The sequence below is a fragment of the Felis catus genome, chromosome A1 (genome assembly GCF_018350175.1).
Source record: "Felis catus isolate Fca126 chromosome A1, F.catus_Fca126_mat1.0, whole genome shotgun sequence".
NCBI lineage: Eukaryota > Metazoa > Chordata > Mammalia > Carnivora > Felidae > Felis > Felis catus.
The window spans coordinates 231414388-231429024 of record NC_058368.1 but is presented as its reverse complement, the minus strand read 5'-3'; the positions used below and the strand labels follow the sequence as shown (position 1 = coordinate 231429024).

Genomic DNA, 14637 nt, shown 5'->3' with positions numbered 1-14637 from the left:
AGCTTAGGGCCGTGCTTCCCGACCCGTTTCACCTCCTGGGACACGGAAAACGATTGTGCTTTTGGAAGGGGGTGGTGCTGGGAGAGCGGCTGTCCTCCTGACCCAGCCTGCACCTGCCTCCGGCCCAGGCCCTGCCCCGCACACACCCCAGGCCTGAGGAGACCCATATTGGGGCCAGGCGCCGAGCGGCTTGACCGGAGAGCCGCCAAAGGAACAGCTGTCTCGTGGACACTTCAAACTCAACATCCAAAGCCCGGTTTCTCATCCTCCCCCCAAGATCTGCTTCTCCCACAGATTCTCCATCTCAAATCGGTGCAACTCCATCCTTGCCGTGGATCAAACCAGAAGTCTTGGATTGAAACTTGACTCGTCTCATTTTCTCCCACCCTGTGATAGACTGAATTGTGTCCCCACCAAAAAACAAAACAAAAACAAAAACAAAAACAAAAACAAAACCAAAAACAAAACCACGTTCAGGTCCTAACCCCGAGCCCCTCAGAACGTGATCTTATTTGGAAACAGATCACAGATGGTTGCACATGTGATTAGTTCAGCTTGATGAGGTAACAGAGGGGCAGGGTAGGTTCCCAATCCTACGTGACCGGTGTCCTCACTAATGGGGGAAATTTGGACCCAGAGAGAAGGCCGTGTGAAGATGAAGGCAGAGGTCGGAGTGATGCTTCGGCCAAGGAGCACCACACGTCGGTAAGAAACCACAAGAAGCTAGGAAGCAGGCGGGGAACGGATTCTCCTTCCACCAGAAGGAACCAAACCTGCTGATACTTTGATCTCGGACTTCCAGCCGCTGGAGCTGTGAGACAATACGTTCACGTCGTTTAAGCAATTCAGCGTTTGGCCCTTTGTTACGGCGGCCCTGGCGAATGAGCCAGACGCCGCATTCAGTCCAGCAGCAGATCCTCTGGGTGCTACCGAGCAGTGTGCCCGTGTCCCCCACACGCCCGGCTCCAGCCTACTCTCAGCCCCCACCACCCCTTGCCTGGCTTACCTGGTCTCCCTGTTCCACCCCAGCCCCCTTTTTCCCAGCGATCTATTCCCAGCACAGTAATCCGTGGCTTCCCTTGAAGAATCAAGTGAAATCACATCGCTCCACGGCTGTCCCCTCCACACAGGGCGGCGTGTGGCCAGTAAGACCTCCCGTGGTCTGGGTCCCTGGCACCACTCTGGCCGCACAGCCTTCCACTCTCACCGCTGGCCCCCCAGTCTTCTTTGGCTGTCCCCTGCACGCTCGCCACTCGGGATCTTGGCACCTTCAGCGCTCCCTCTACCAGGAATGTTCTTCCCCCGGTGTTCACATGGGGGGAGACTCGCCTCCCTCACCTCCCTCAGATCCTGGCTTCTCATGGAGGCTTTCCCTGACCTCCCCACCCAGGGCAGCGACTGTCCTCCCCAGCTGGCACCTCCCCCCCTGCCCTCTCTGTGGCACGCGCCCCCTCGGACATCTGCACACGCTGAGTCTGTTTGCGGTGCCATCCTCGACACCAAGCGGTGGCAGCTGCGGACGCAGAGGACTCTATCCGCTCCACTCACTGTTTACGACAGGGCTTGGAACGTGGCCATCTCTCAACTAGATTTACTGCATGACTGAAGGAATAAATGCATCCCAGAACCCATGACCTCCTCTCAGACGGGATGAAACCACTCTCCATCTGCCCCCTGATACTGATCCTGGTGAGTGGGGGCCGCCTGGGAAACGGGGTGCCCAGATCTTGGCCAGGGAAGAGACTCTTGTCTGGACGACCCTAATCTGCTAAAGACTAGGAAAGGGTGGTTTTAACAGGAACCAGTGAAGAAGTTGATTAAGATGACCAAATAAGAAGAAAGAGGAGAAAGGAATCCTCTGCGAAACTATCCGTGGTACAGAAGGAGAACAATCAAATCTGAGAAGAATACTTGTGTACAAAAGGAAGGTTTGCACAGTGTGGGGCTCAGGGACACCAGGCCCATACAACATATTTTGGAATCAGCATTTAAAAAAAAAAAAAAAGAAAAAAAGGAGATATGATGGGGCGCCTGGCTGGCTCAGTCGGTGAAGGGTCCAACTCTTGATTTTGGCTCAGGTCATGATCTCACTGTTCGTGGGTTTGAGCCCCGCATCACGCTCTGTGCTGACAATGCAGAGCCTGCTTGGGATTCTCTCTCTCCCTCTCTCTGCCCCTCCCCCACCTGCACTCACGCATGTTCTCTCTCAAAGTAAATAAACTTAAAAAAAAAAAAAGAACTATGGCAACATTGTTGTCACTTCCAAAAGAAGTACTGGTGTCTTTATCATTTGTATTACTCTTTCACTGTATCCAGGGGAGAGAACGAACAAGAAGACTTGGAAATACGTTCACGGGCAATACAAAAAAGAAACAGCAAAAAGCCAGTAAACATATGAAAAAAATGGGCGTAACCTCACAAGTCATCAAGGAAACACACATTAGAACAATAACAAAACAATTTTCCTGTACACTGGGTGGGATTACTTAAATAATATACGATGGATTTCAAAATAAGCATGGTGGGAATAGAAAATCCGCATAACCTGTCAAAGGAAAATCTGGCATTATATATCAAAAGGTTTTTAAAATTCCTATTCTATTATTCAGTGACAATGTTTATACTTTACTCCAATTTGGCCGCAAGGCTTTTTCTACATAAAAGATCACCGCTCCTGGTAGGTACCCGAGCTGGGACTGGAACTCAGGCTTGTCAGCTCCAAAGCTCAGGGACCTGCCAGGTTCCCTACCTCCCACGAGCAGGACAGGGGATCTGCAGAACTAGAAAAAGAGCCTCGACGTGCAGAACTTTCCATCCATCAGCAGATGGGACGGAAAACGTTCCCACCGTAAGTGCTGAAAGCCACGCTTTTACCTGCAAAACACCTGACGCCGGATAATCCCCAGCCAAGTGAGACTGTACACGGAGCCTTCAAAACCCAAGCCCAGACACCTTCCGACTCTGGAACACATTACCAATTCACATCACAGTGATGTACTTAGGAAGGTTATCTTAACAAGAAATTTCCTGACACTCGCATGAATAAATGCATGTACACAGCTGAATAGATTTAAGGATGCTTGCGCTAGAACTCTTTGCTAAAAAGAGCTTTAACTCGAGATACAAAACACACCAATTACTTTGCAGGCTCAAGCTTAAGCAACTTAGCATTATTTTGAAAGCCCTTGCCATAAGAGCAAACAAAAAAAAACAAGCAGGGCTTGGCCCGGGTCTCAGCCTCCGCCTCCAGTCAGCCCCCTGCCGTGGGATTTTACAAGGTTAGCTGCAAACGTGGACAAGACAAGTCCGGCCGGAGCTGTTCTCGCAGAATTAATACGTTTCGAAGTCGAGAGCCCGGCCAGGAGCAGTGCTAATCAAGCAAGTGACAGTATTAATCTCCTTTGGCTCGGCTCAGAATAGGATATGCCACAGGTGACCCCGAGTCCTTCCCTCCCCTTCTCAAGCCATTAGCCGAACATCATATTTCTTTCTGCTGCCAGCAACGGCACGACCGGCAGCACAATTCAAACAGGGGGAGAGAACACACGTGACGAGAACAGCTTATTAACTCTCTCTGGGAATTTCTGTGCTCACCTGTGGCCGGTTTTAAGGTATTCTCTTCATTTAGCAAAAGTAATGAGAAGATAGCCCTCAACCAATTACCCAGCGTGCGTTTCAGGAGGACCGGCTAAGAACATTAGGATTGAAATTTAAATTGTGTGCGCAGGCCACAGAAGGGAGGCTTAAGCCAAGGGAACGTTCAGGAAGGTGATTTAAATACGAATGAGTCGTCAGGAAAACAGAGGCGTGGCTGTTCAGTTGAGTGTCTCAAGCAGGACCAGGTGCCGCGAATGAGCTAGAACAGACAAGGTAGCCGACCTCCGGAACCGGATTGCAGATTCTGACAGAAGTCTCTGGATCTATATTCCCTTCGGAGAAGGAAGTTAGGGAGGAAACTACCTTGAAAGTACTTTCCCACACTCCTCCACTGGGCGTAACTCAATCAAGCCAGTGGCCACCTGGCCCAAGGACATCCAATCGGCAGGCTGACAAGTGACCTGAAACAGAATCTCCGCAGCAGGGGACGTGGGGAGGGTGTGTAGTTCAAAAACAGGGCAGTGAGATACCATCTAGAGATGGAAATGGATAACGAAAAAATAACACCTGCTGTTTTCACAATACAGACTATAGAATGTGATGTTTGCCAGGATTCCCTGGGCTCGGGGGATGCACAGGAACTAGTGATGTGAAATTTCTAAGGTTGAATATTGAAAAACCCCCCAAAAGGCAGTGAGAAGGGCCCGATGAGTACAAGAAAGCGGGAAGGACTGGCGTGCTTACTGTCACGGTGACCGGTGGCCTTTCCTAGGCTCCTGTGGATACATATCCTACAAGAAAACCCTCAATACTCAAAGCAGCACAAGGGAGTCACTCCTCTTAAAACCAGAGTCTGTGGGGCACCTGGGTGGCTCAGTTGGTTAAGCGGCCAACTCTTGATTTCAGCTCAGGTCATGATCTCTCCATTGGTGGGTTCGAGCCCCGTGTCGGGCACTGCTTGGGATTCTCTGTCTCCCCCTCTCTCTCTCTCTGCCCCTCCCCTATTTGCACTGTCTCTCTCAAAAATAAATGAATAAACATTGAAAAAGAAAAAAAGAAAGAAATATAAGGACTGCAGAAGACATCCTTACTCTATCTCCCAACTTTCTTTGAAGGAATCTATTAAGAAACATGAAACTAACATTCCAACAAGAAGGAAAACGAAAAGCCAGAGCTGGATGTCAGCAACTCCTCATTTCTCACTGACGCTCAAGCCATGTGTCCCGAGGCCCCCGCCTTGAGGTTTCTTCACCCAACAACTGCCCAGAGGTGACAGCACCCGAGAAATGGGAGAAGAGTGAAGGACCATGGCAACGGAGAAAAAGTGCTCAAATAACAAAAACAACATGATTTTCCTCCTAGTAATAATCATTACTCACAGAAGGATTGAGTACGTAGAAATTCAGATGCGGAAATTAAGCAAAAACGCCTCGCGAAGGGGCAACTGTGAGGAACAGGCACATCACGTGTAAATCGGTCATCCAAGGGACGCAGGCAGTTGAAACCCAAGCACACTGTCCACCAACGTTCTGCGGCTCTAGTTCTGCTGAGAAACGTGCTTTTCACAATATGCCTCAAACCCGTCTGCGGGAATTACCTGCAAAGCAGAAAGGTGGCATTTTAAATTTTAGTGACACATTAATGAACAAGGTAATACTCTTGACAGATAGAGAGAAATGTTCCCCATATCAAGCTAAGCACGAGCTCCTCAGATCAAAATACAAGCCGTGTAACTGGCCTTGGCAGGTCCACCGTGCACAGAGCCGCACTTCGGATGCCGCACAGCCGCTGACGTATTTACTGCTCGCACTGTCCTTGGCAGACGTTTGGCAGATATCTTGTCTCAGAAGATTCAGGCCTTTGTCTTGGGGTCGAGGGTTAATAGGATCCCTTAACTGCAGGATCAGTTATAATAAGGTCCTACCTTTTCAAAAGCAGTGTCTTCTTCAAGCTTAGTCGTTGATCTTCTAGTTTGCAGTGGTACCATTTCCAAGTTCAATGATTCAGAGTTCAAAGCTAGAACACGAAGGGAAGTAGGCTTCCACTTCCCTTCCTTCGCAGCAGGATGTTTTGTGGTTATGAACACGTCCCCAGACACGTTCTGTGGCATCTTTGGCCAATCGCCAGAGCCACTGAGAGGAGAGGTGGGTGCCAGAGGTGGGTGCCCCCGCCCCTGCAGTCTTCTCGCGGTGGCCAGGCGTCCTGCAGGCAGCTTGAGCAGTCACTAGCTCAGGGGTTGAACTGCATGCCTCAAAAATCCATGTGTTGAGATCCTAGCCCCCAGTGCCACCGAAAGTGACTTGATTTGGGAACAGGATCATTACAGATGTAAATACTTAAGATGAAGCCACTTGGGGTGAGCCCTAATCCAATATGGCTGGTGTCCTCATAAAAGGGTGAAACTTGGGGGCGTCTGCGTGGCTCAGTCAGTTAGGCGTCCGACTTTGGCTCAGGTCATGATCTCACAGTTCGTGGGTTCAAGCCCCACGTGAGGCTCTGTGCTGACAGCTCAGAGCCTGATTCAGATTCTATTGTCTCCTTCTCTGTCTGCCCCTTTCCTACTCATCTGCTTGCTCTCTCTCTCTCTCTCTCTCTGTGTCTCTCTCATAAATAAATAAATAAATAAATAAATAAATAAGGGGAGTGGATTTGGACACATAGACAAGCACACAGGGAGAAACTCATGTGAAAATAAAGACACAGAGGAAGACAGATACTGCATGGACTCATATGTGGAATCTAAAATATATATATTATATATTTTATATATATAAAACTAATATTGTAACAAATCTAAAATATACATATTTATATATATAAAATTTTATACATTTCATATATAAAATAACATATAACTAATCTAAAAAATGTATATTATATATAATATATATAAATAGGGGCGCTTGAGTGGCTCATCTGCTCAGGTCACAATCTCACAGTTCATGAGTTCAAGACCCGGGTTGGGCTCTGTGCTGACAGCTCAGAGCCTGGAGCCTGCTTTGGATTCTGTCTCCCTCTCTCTCTGCCCCTCCCCTACTTGTGCTCTGTCTCCGTCTCAAAAATAAATAAACATTAAAAATTTTTCAAAATGAAAAAATTATATATATATACTATACATATACATATACATATACATACATATACATACATATACATATATGTATATACGTATATATATTGTATACATGTGATCGCCAGGGGCTAGGAGGACCGGGAAGTAGGGAGAGGTTGGTCAAAAGGTACAAACCTCCCTCTATAAGATGAAGCAGGTCTGAGGATCTCCTGCGGATAACACTGTACTGTGCAATCTGCTAGGACAGAATTTAAACGTTCTCGCACACAAAAGATAAATATGTGAGGTGACGCTGTGCTAAGTAAGTAACTCAATGGGGAGATTCTTTCACAATGTATATGTGTATCCAGTCATCACACTGCAGGCTTTAGGTATCTTACAATTTTATTTGTTAATTGTATTTCGAGAAAACTGGGGGAAACAGTGAGGGCAGAGGAGGGGTGACCTTTCCACAGGGTGGGCAGGCCACCAGAAGCGGGCAGAGGGCAATTCTCCCCCGCAGCTTTGGAAGAGCCCTCGACCTCCACCCTCTGGCCTCCTGATCCACGAGGGAATGCATTTCTTCTGCTGAAGCCACCCAGTTTTGTGGGCTTTGTTACCGCAGCAGGAGGAAACTGACACAAACGTTACCTCAACGCCCGGTTACCAGCCACATCGCCGCCGATGCAAACCCTTGATCCGGGGTGAAAATTGAGAAAATTGCCAGCACATTCTTCTTTGGTCTACTCTGTCAACCCATCACTTCTTATATTCAGAAACTGCTCATTTCATATTCTAAAACATTAACTTACATTTCAGCTAAGGTGCTGTGGTCACTGGAATGTCAAAAAGCAAGTGGTTCTGGACTAAGACATTTTCTTGCTTAAGGTCATTGGTTTGTAACACATTCTAATTGAGCAGTCAAAAGAAGGACGACAGAGAAGAGGAAGCAAGAGAAAATGTAAGGAAATTCTAAACAGCTGCCCTTTTCACCCAAAGGACCCCTATTAAAATGGAAAATTGAGTGGCCACCGGTTAATGGTTCCTCTAAAATCCAAGATGGTGGTCCCGAAAGCGTTCTCCCCACCCAGCAGCACCGGCAGCAAATTCTCAGACCTATTAAATCAGAAGGGGTGGGGCCCAGTTCCTGTGACAGAACAAGTCTTCCAGGTTTTCTGATGCCTGCTGAGGAATGAGAACCACTCTTACACTCAAAGCCAGGAGGCAACTTGGTTCCGATCGCAGATTCAGTTGAAATTCCCAAGAACAGCGTGTTGAGAAGGATTCTGGAGCAGATGCTGAGCTTTGATGTTAAAATGAGGAATCTCTTGGGCAAGAAAGAGAAGGGGATGGGACAAGCCACTTGGCAGCCATTCCTTGAGTCTCACCAGAAACCCTAAGCCACCACCACCACATCCTTCTTCATATCAGTTATTCCAAATAAAAAATGTCCCTAACCATAACCATAGCCAAACCATAAGAGACTCTTAAAACCTGAGAATAAACTGAGGGTTGATGGGGGGGGGGGGGGGGGGGGGGGAAGAGAGGGAGGGTGGGTGATGGGCACAGAGGAGGGCACCTGTTGGGATGAACACTGGGTGTTGTATGGAAACCAATTTGACAATAAATTTCATATTAAAAAAAAAGAAATGAAATAAAATAAAATGTCCCAAGTTTCTGAAGTGACTTGGACACTATGTATACTGACATAAAAATGAAAAGAAATAAATAAAAAGCTTGCTTTCAGTTCTGAGAAAAACTGAAAGAACTTGATAGCAGTGCTCTTCCGTCTACTAAAAATTTATTTTCCCCTTTTCTCTCTATACTTTACTTCTCTTTCAGGATGGCATTATTTTGGTGATGGGAGAAGACAGATGGAGTTGTACTTCACCCAATCCAGGAAAACAACGTACAAAATCTGAACTCATAAGATCATTGAATTTGAAAGTCACTATTTTCACTGCATTTACACAATAACACATATTCTTTGGTTTTTAAAACGATTTACAGGGATGCCTGGGTGGCTCAGTTGGTTAGGCGACTGACTTTGGCTCAGGTCGTGATCTCGCCATCTGTGAGTTTGAGCCCCACGTCGGGCTCTGTGCTGACAGCTCAGAGCCTGGAGCCTGCTTCAGATTCTGTGTCTCCCCCTCTCTCTATCCCTCCCCTGTTCACGCTCTGTGTCTCTCTCCCAATAATAAACGTTAAAAAAATTTTTTTTAAGGATTTACAAAAGAGTTCTTTACAAGATTGTATTTTATATCTGATTTTATTTTAAATTTTTTTAATGTTTATTTATTTTTGAGAGACAGAGCTCCAGCTGGAGAGGGGCAGAGAGAGAGGGAGACACAGAATCCAAAGCAGGCTCCAGGCTCTGAGCTGTCAGCACAGACCCTGACACAGGGCTCAAACCCACGAACTTTGAGATCATGACCTGAGCTGAAGTCAGATGCTTAACCGACGGAGCCACTCTGGTGCCCCACTGATTTGATTTACTTTAAAAATCACCTACTGCTTCCTGTTACCTTCAAACCTGAACTCCCGGGACCAGCGACTACATCCTGACTACAGGGACTTATAGCCAGGAACTACTGGCCCACCAGCCAACCTTCTCCTACTTCCCTGCCCACAACCAGCTCCTCCCCAATGTCAGGCAGGGTCGCTCATCCCTCTGTTGTCTCTTACAGTGCTTTTCTTCATCCTTCCCAATACTGAGCCCTCCCCACACCCAGGTAACATCTTCCCTTCCTCTGTACCCCTGCTCTGACCCTTTGCCTCCCCACAGCCCTCCCTGTCCAACCCAGACTGGAGTGTCTCTTCTCTGAATCTCCAGTGCCTTCCCACGTCCGCCCTCACTTGCCCTAAAGTTGCGCACTTGGTCCTATGGGGCTTGCATATTCCATCCTTGCTCACTGTCCACCCCAGGGGAGCCATTTCCATCAAATCTCCCACTGCAGCAATGCAATGAGTCAACAGGTTCACGGCATGAAGAGATTCCTTGCTGGGAGAGTGTGGCCAGTTCCTTCCTCTCCCGGGAGCACTGCACACACACTACAGGCTCCAACTGGAATGACTAAATTTCTTACGTGTGAAGGGTCATTTCCAGCCTCAGGGAAGCACTGAGAATGATCTGGGTACCCCCAAAGAATCTACTTAACATCCATAGATCGAGAAACTAGGAAATCTGGATTCTGTCACTCAGCAGCCCCTAATGAAGTATGTGGCCTGGAGCATTGTGTCTCTGGCCTCCTCCTGGGCCATAGGGTCTCCATCACCATTCTTAGGCATAATTCACATGAGGATCCACTAAAACGGGTTAAAGCATCAGCCAACCTCAGCACCATCTGAACAGCATTATTAATCTTTTGCCCTGTCCTCCTAAGATATTCCTCTGATCCTTATATTTTCTAGTACAAATGACAGGAGGCATCTTTATCTTATTTATAGCTCTAAATAAATTGGTATGAGCATCCACCAAACATATTTATTTTATTTCCCAAGAAATATACCCCCAGAAAATGTCAAGGAAATGATCTTTGAAAAATGCACATCCGAATGCAATATAAAATATTTAAGGGAATGACTGTGCTCTCGGTTTCCATTTTCTGTTAGATTATTCTACAGGCTCTTGTAAAAGTCAAGTCAGTGCTTTTAAAGGCGGAAAATGGCCACGAGTTAGGAAAAGCCTTCAAAGCCCCAGGGTTCTCCTTGATTTCGCTTTTACTTTCAGCATTTTGCCTTGAATGAACGACCTCAAATAACTGAGATATTCACAAATTGATGGACAGTACTTAGCAAAGTAAAACTCGGATAAAGGTGGTAAGAACCAAGCCACTCACCGATGGCTTGAAAATTCACAGCTGCACTCGGTGCTTCCTGACAAGGTGTCTCTTGCTACCACTTCCAGTGCGTTCTTCCCCTCCATCCGCCTTCCTAAAACCCTCTGCGGCAAATCACGTGGTCGACAAAAAGAATACTTAAATTCTTTTAATACTTTTAATACTTTTAATTCTTTTAATACTTAAATTACTTAAATCTCACCATAAGTCCATTCAAATGAGTTGGCCGGGGAGCAAATACTCACCTAGGTTAACTCACTTAACCCTCCAACAACCCTGTGAGGCAAGTACCGTCTTATCCCTCTTCTGGGATCCAGGAACTGAAGCACAGACAAGTCAAATCAGTTGCTCAACACAGCGATGGAGCAGCCAAGCCAGAGTCTGACCTGCCTGGCCCCAGAGCCCGGGTGCTCAGCCACCATGACACAGTGCCCCAAAACCAATGCCGTCACCCCACAGGTGCTCATACTGGTTTCATAAATGATGAGACGGATGAAAATTTTCAAGTAACTGAAGTTCATCAAAGTTATCTGTAAACCTCACTGGTAGAGAGTAGAAAGGTGAGGTTCATAAAAAATGAGGACTTCCTCAGGATCCAGGGAGAGTGACCCAGGGAGGATGAGAGCCCCCAAGGGGACATGCCAAGACCAAGTTCCACAGTCCAGGCAGTGAAGGGAGCCCTGAAGGAGGCTCCCAGTGATCAGGGTAGCACCCTGTTCACAGCTCCTAGATGGCCAGTGTGGGGTAGGGCTCATCAAGGGGGGCACAGCCAGAGGACAGGCTTGGACCACAGTTTTGGGCAGTTGTGAGATGACCTAAATCCAACCCTCATCTACCCTCCTGGACAGTCCCCGTCTAGAGACCTATGAAACTGAGGCTTCCACATCAAGACATTCCACACCGACCTCTTATCACTGGGACCGAAAGTGTGTAATGAGGTCCAGCCGTCACCAGAGCGAGGACACTCCCAGCCAGCTCCTGAGGTCTGCTATGCTGGCCACGGCTTTCTCTGGCTGGACTGCCATTTGCTTTGGATCTGATCCAGTGGGTAGCAGAGATGTTCTGAGGTCACACACTGGGGTGAATACCTCTGCACCTACTAGCTACTGAGTTTGAGAAAGTTTAGAACTTCACGGAGCCTCGGCTCCCTTATCTGAAAGATGGTGCTAATGAGACAGACAACCCCAATGGGTTATCATGAGGATTACATAGGTAATGAACGTAAGACACGGGGGGCAGTGAAGCGCCCCCACATCAGCTGCTGCGCTCTGACTGTCACCTATAATGGCACAGGCTCCCTCACCCGATGTCATCTGTTGTCCATCTCTGTGTCAGAAGTTCACTTTTAAACACTCCAGATCTACCATGTGATGTGAAGTGCGCTGTCAGCACCCTTGTCAAAGGAGCAGAGCTCAGGGCAGACTGTGGTGTGCTATGCAGGGAGCCCAGACACCGGGGTGGTGACTGCAGAAACTTCTGTTGTCATCAAATAAGGCCGACGGAATACCAAAAATGGTGTCTGTAAGTGCAGTTAGTGACCTATTAATTATCATGATGGCTGCTAGACAGGAGCTCCCAATAGTGACATTAAAGGTATTTAAGATGCACGGATTGGCTAAAATATTTTTTAAAACATCCCCACCCCTTCAGGAAGAGGGTGCAAAAACTCATCGATGCCTGAACCCCTTCCCTTGGGGATGATGTGTGACAACAGCCCTAAACCATCCCCCATCGCCGGGCCCTGGACTTGGGAGGATTATCTTTGTCTGATGCTGGTGACAGCATTTGCCTCCACAGCCTTGGCATTTGCCTCAAGACTCCTTCTGCCCAGCAGGAGTCAGAACCCCTAAGGGGCAGGAGCTAGGACTTCATTAAGCTCATAGAACAGGTTAATGAACACGTTGGGGCCTGCTGGCAAATTAAGACTGTTTCAATAAATGCCTTGTGTGTGGCTGAAGCCGGTTTGAGGCTTTTTGAGGAGCAAAAAGTCAAGGCTCTCACCTGCCTCCGACCTCTTTAGCTGCTACCCAAATCGACCAAGAAGAACCCAAGAGATGCACATAACCAAACTGGCTTAAGTCCATTGGGGCTGTGCCTGTGCCTGTAAGCTTCATGGGGGAACGATAAGGGGCAGTGTCCTCGGCTCTGGAGAAGCCACTCGAGCTGACAGCTACCGCCACCCCCAGGGAGTCACCAGGAGAAACCCACCGAAGCCAGGAGGTCATGTTCAAGGTCGTACCACAGGGAGATGAACTGAACAAGAACACAATTTCAACAAGGAACTCCTTCTCCCTGGTTGGCCCTGCGCATTAAGCAGCCAGCCTCAAGTAAGGGGCGAGGTGCGGACACTGCTCTCTGTGCCACAGGATGGGGCTTGTTCAAGTTGCCAAGAATAGGGGCGCCTGGGTGACTCAGTCAGTTAAGCGCCTGACTTTGGCTCAGGTCATCATCTTATGGTTCGTGGACTCAAGCCCCGCGTCAGGCTCTGTTCTGACAGCTCAGAGCTTGGAGCCTGCTTTGGATTTTGTGTCTCTGTCTCTCTCTGCCCCTCCGTTGCTCGCACTCTGTCTCTCTCTAAAATAAATAAACATTAAAAAATTTTTAAATAAAAAAAAATAAAGTTGTCTCACTTCAAGAGATACCAGGTGAAATTTAGAAGAAACGGGGGGGGGGGGGGGGCGGGGGGGCGGATAAAAACCGATCACCATGCTTGGAAACACGTGGTAATTCAGGGTAAAAATAGGTACAACACACGTAAATACAGGGTGATCGCTCGTGTGACCAACAGGGATATCGTTTGCCAGATGGCTTACGCCCATGCAGAAGGAGACATGCTAGTCTGTGCAGCTCATGCTCATGAACTCCCAAAGTACGGTGTGAAGGCTGGCCTGACAGGTTATACTGCAGCATACTGTGTCCACCTGCCGCTGGCCGGCAGGCTTCTCACTAGGTTTGGCACGGATAAGACCTATGAAGGCCAAGTGGAGGGGACTGGAGATGAATACAACGTGAATGGCACTGATGGTCAAGCTGGTCCCTTCACCTGCTATTGGGACGTAGGGCTTGCCAGAACTGCCCCTGCAGATAAAGTTCTGGAGCTGTGGGTGGAGGCCTGTTGGTCCCTCACGGCACCAAACGATCCCCCCCCCCCCCCGTCACGACTGGAAAAGCGAGGGGTTCAATGTAGAAGGACATCGGAAGCACGCCACGGGTCAGAACGCTGCAGGCTCTGTGTGTGGCCTCATGGAAGAAGACGAAGCTGCTTCCAGAAACAATTCCCCCAGTGCACAAAGAACCGTGGGCTCCAGACACGGCGGGGGAGACGCACGAGAAAGTCGCACCGCTGTACAAGAGAAGGCTATGAGAAGAAGCCCAAGAAAGAGGTTAAAAAGATGAGGTGGAGCCATCCCAAAATACCTCCTGCCCCGAAGAACGACCGGGTAATTCAGAAGTACCCAGGCTTCCTTACACCTCCGAGTAGGCTGCTAAGAGCTGATAAACCAAGCCGCAATTCCCTATGAAGATTTTTCAGATACAGACAATAATAAACTCATTCATCAAGCTGAGAGAGAGAGAGAGAGAGAGAGAGAGAGAGAGAGAGAAGCTGTTTTCCTCTCCCCCCAAGATGAGTATAGTCCAAACTCCCCATCAGAAGCAAAAGGACTCTCAGAATTCTGGGTCCCTAAACTGGGGAAGCAGAAGAGCAAGCAGTCATCAAAATCCAGCCTCGGGACTTCCTGCTCCTTAAGGGGGTTTGCCGAAGCCAAGTTCCCTGGGCAGCCCCTTGGTATCCAAGAATCGCCCTTAGGCTCCATCCCGACCCGCGTTCATTATACTGGGAAGTGTGTAGATGAAGAACAGCGTTTCACGGAAAAGGTGAGTGGCACGTGGAAGCACAGGAAGGGCCCCGGACAGTCAGCCAGTGCATGTCGCCCCCGAAGAACGTCGACCCAAGAAAACAGCGCACTGTCTGCCAGAACCTCAAGTTTGGGAGCTCACGGGAGACACACACTGGTTTTCCGCTCAGCATCTACACAGCTCCCAGCATCGCCCCCCGGGCTCCGACCAGTCAACAGGCTCCGAAGCCCGCGCCACGGAAGACACAAGTGAGGACGTCGCGGACACGCGTGCAGATGTACAAATCCCAGA

General features: G+C 48.4%; 1 protein-coding gene and 1 pseudogene across 1 annotated transcript in view; one reads left to right on the top strand and one right to left on the bottom strand.

The window, feature by feature from the left end:
* The window catches only part of ATPSCKMT (ATP synthase c subunit lysine N-methyltransferase), a 240033-nt gene that overhangs the window by 87292 nt on the left and 138104 nt on the right, over positions 1-14637 (bottom strand). Inside the window, exon 6 of the transcript XR_006586322.1 lies at positions 4977-5194. The gene's annotated coding sequence lies outside the window, so the exon portion shown is untranslated. The remainder of the gene's footprint in view (positions 1-4976; positions 5195-14637) is intronic.
* Positions 13116-13969, top strand: LOC101097872 (annotated as a pseudogene).